This window comes from Euphorbia lathyris, chromosome 2 (assembly GCF_963576675.1).
Source record: "Euphorbia lathyris chromosome 2, ddEupLath1.1, whole genome shotgun sequence".
In the NCBI taxonomy this organism is placed as follows: Eukaryota; Viridiplantae; Streptophyta; class Magnoliopsida; order Malpighiales; family Euphorbiaceae; genus Euphorbia; species Euphorbia lathyris.
This window is the reverse complement of record NC_088911.1, coordinates 58,381,102-58,384,958: the sequence shown is the minus strand read 5'-3', so window position 1 is coordinate 58,384,958 and position 3,857 is coordinate 58,381,102.

Here is a 3,857-nt window from a genome sequence, read left to right as displayed (position 1 = left end):
TGTCTTTTGTCTGTGAATCAATGACTGACTATCTTGAGTCAGTTGAGGATGAAAAGAGAAGATTGAAGAAAGAACTGAAGTCTCTCAAAAGGTTGTTGGAGATAGCTAAGAAGGACTTTGCTGATGCAATATCGGGTCCTGATAATACTTATTTGTAGGTTTTTTTTTAATTTATGTATTTTAGTTTTTTTTTTATATTTATGTACTTTTTTTTTGTTTTGTGTTGTTTTTTTATTAATATAAAAAATACTATTATCAATTTGAATCTTATGGTTTAGAACCAAGATATATTATTTGAAACACAAAATATGGTTTAGAACACAAAATATATTATTTGGAACATACACGTTAAATTTCAGAACATCATCATTATAGTACTTTTGTAAGTAAAATCTGTAAAAATGAAAAACAAGAAAATGAAATCATCAAGATAGTGTACCATATAAGAAAATATTTATGTTTCACCTTCTTACATAGAAAAAATAAATATGTGACAATAAATTGTATGTTCCAAAGATTAAATCGTATGTTGTGTGCATTGCCATATGTATGTCATGTGAGGTTGCATCAACATTCAATGAAGCGTAAATTCTCTCTCTTAACGTTTGATAATCAGTTGGCGTTGAAAAATGTAGTACCTTCGATTGACCACCAACGTATATCATTGTGTCCATGGGCCCCTTTTTTTTCCATTCTCCATCCCAAGAAAGCATACACAAACAAGTATTCGGAGTGGACATATTTCTGTATTTCATAAACAATAAACTATATATTATTTGTAACTTAAAGAAAGCTATAAAAACATATCAATGGATATAGACATTTGGGACTATAACTTCGGTCGATATATGTCGATATCGACAAATATCGACATTGAAAACTATAACTTCGGTCGATATATGTCGATATTGTATTTGATATCGACAAATATCGACATTGAAGACTATAACTTCGGTCGATATATGTCGATATTGTATTTGTTATCGACAAATATCGACATTAAAGGCTATAATCTCGGTCGATATATGTCGATATCAAATACAATATCGACATATAACTTCAGTCGATATCAAATACAATATCGACATATATCGACCAATATCGATACGATGCAATATCATCATATTTGTCGATATTGATCAGATATCGACACTATCGGGGAAAAATCTGAAACCGATGTTCCAACCAAAATACATTTTCAAACAACAATGCCACTGTTTTTGGGGTTCGCACGACTAGGAAAAACATAAAAAAAGGAAGAGAAACAATATACACTGGGTTGTAGAGAAACAAACTGCTAGATCTTAACGATGAATGGACTAAACTTTAAATCTTTTCAATGAAACTAAAAACCAATGAAAAACTTACATGATTGTAGAAATCTTATTGTATGAACTGTGGGTTGGATTGATTGTTGTAGTATTCGTAGTCATTCTGTAGATTGTTTTGTTCTTTAGAGAGAGAGAGAGAGCGAGAAAGAGAGAAGGGGAAAGACATAAAGTTATGTTTAGGAAAAAGACGACGGCAAAGTTGGAAGTTATCTGTTAAAATATGTTAGTTTTGGAATTTTTTTTGAAAGGAGCTAGAAATGTAAACTAATCCCCTAAAATGGGCTAGTTTAGTAATTCTTCCTTTTTTTACAGAGAAGTGAAATTGTGCGAAATTGTTTGAAATATTGTAAAATTATGTGATTTTTTTTTATAATTGTTTATTTATGTGATTTTATTTGTTTGTTTGTTTTGTCAGATTTGGGATCTGTATTTTGAATCAAGTATTAATATTGGATGCCAATATTGTTATCTTTTATCTTTATTCTCTGTAGAGTTGAAAATCAAAAGGCATGAATTAAATATTTTAAACTATGTTGAAAATTTTATATATGGTTCTATTTAGGCCTTTATAACTAATGCATCTACGCAGAGAAGTCTAAAGTCACTAACATGAGATAAAGAGTAATATACTTGCTCATATTGTCTAATGGTTTTATAGTGTTTATATTGTCTAATGGAGATATGAGATTTTCGATCACCATTCCTCTGTCATTCTCCTTTTGCACTGGGATCGGAATCTGAGAATACTCTATCGGTCAAGTTAGTATTAAGAAGAGATGACAGAGATTAATAACCAATGAGAGTAAAAGAGAGACCATGATCCTATTACCATTAATGAGGTCTTACTATTTATTGGAGTTGGTTATCTAGTCCATTGTCCATAGTACCTTTGTACTTTGGCTGAGTGGGCCAGAATTCTGTTGGTTTTGTCCTTTGGATGGGCTTAGAAAGGCTCTACCCGATCGTGTTTGCATACGGACCCATATCCTTCATCAATTAGTCCCCCCAAAAGTGTGGCGTCTGAACCACTTAATGTGAGGTCGGGAAGGGAGAACAGAGTGCAATAGATGACATTGCTAAGATGTTTGTGGCCATTATTGTGCTTGTTCAGAAAGTAACATATGGGAGTGCCATGTGTCTTCTACAATGCTGCCATTTGTATGTGTCTGATGATGAAGTGTGCTTTGTGCAAAGCATGCATCATCAATAGGCAAGAAATGAGGTTGTGTTAGAGTGAAACGTGGGGTTAGTTGGCTGTAAATGGTAATGAAGAGCTTGACTCTTCACCTTCCCACCTGCTTCTATAAAAGGTAAAAAATTTGTATTGTTACAAAATTTGCCCATTTCGAATTCTTCTGAGAGCAAAAAAAGGAAAGTTCTTTTCCAAGCAAGCTTGGACCGTTTTCGTGGTGAAGGTGGTAGTCAAGTGTGTCTCCGTTGTTTCTGCTTCGAGCCAGCTACTATGAAGAGAGTAATGTCAGTTCATTCTTCTTACACCATGTTTGTTAGACATTTTTTGGTTTTTTGTGGGTCTACTTTTGAGTGGTTTGAGTTCGTTGGTTGCTGAGTATGTTTAGTGAAACAAACAAGAAGAAAGTGGGATTACTACACACTGTTCTTAAGGATCCAACCTTGTGGAGACCGATCGAGTGAGATAGAGGAAAATGAAGGGAGTTTCGGTGGATGATGACTAGTTGGTGGAAGGAAAAAAATGAAGGAGGTGGCGGGGAAGACACGTGTGAGGAAACCGATGTTAGTGAAGATGACACCTTTTATGTCTCAATCTTTGGTCGGTATATGACCTAATAAGGTGATTGTAGAGGTGATTTTGCATGGGAAATTTCTGAAACCTGGTGAGACGCTTGTAGATCTATATGAAAGAATGAGGAGTAAGGTTTGGTCTCGCGGCTCTGGAGTGTCAGGTTCTAACGTGACCAGATTTGATCTGATAGATAGACGAAGTGCTCCAGATTCCAAACAGCTGGATGCTGCGTGGAGTATTATTGTTCGAAAGTATTTGGGGCGCTTTCGACAACGTTCTATATCGGGATCCTATATGAGTTGTCTGTTATTCCTAAGACTGTCAGGATTAATAATGTTATAAAGTAGAATGAAATGATCATTTACGAGGAACACTTTGAGGCCAGGATGTGCATGCTGTTGCTACCATTCTTCGTCGAAGTGTTGAAGGAGTTCAACATCTACCCTAGGCAAATTCACTCTAACAAATGAAGAATGATGGTGGGATTCTACTTGCTTTATCAGGAAACATGTTTTAGGGCAACATGCCTAGTCTTCCGTAAGTTCTTTAAACCGTCCAAAGGAGACAAGTCACATCATATGACATTCTCTCACCCTAAATTTAATGTTATAGGGAGGCTTGTAAGCCAAACTGCTAAAGTGGAGGTATCAGTTCTTTAAGATTTCTCTCATCGATTGGAGTTCCCAAACTTGGTGAACTGGAACTACTTGGCGATGAAAAGAGAGTTAGGGCTAGTTGCATTCCTAGAACGAATCCCCCCGAAG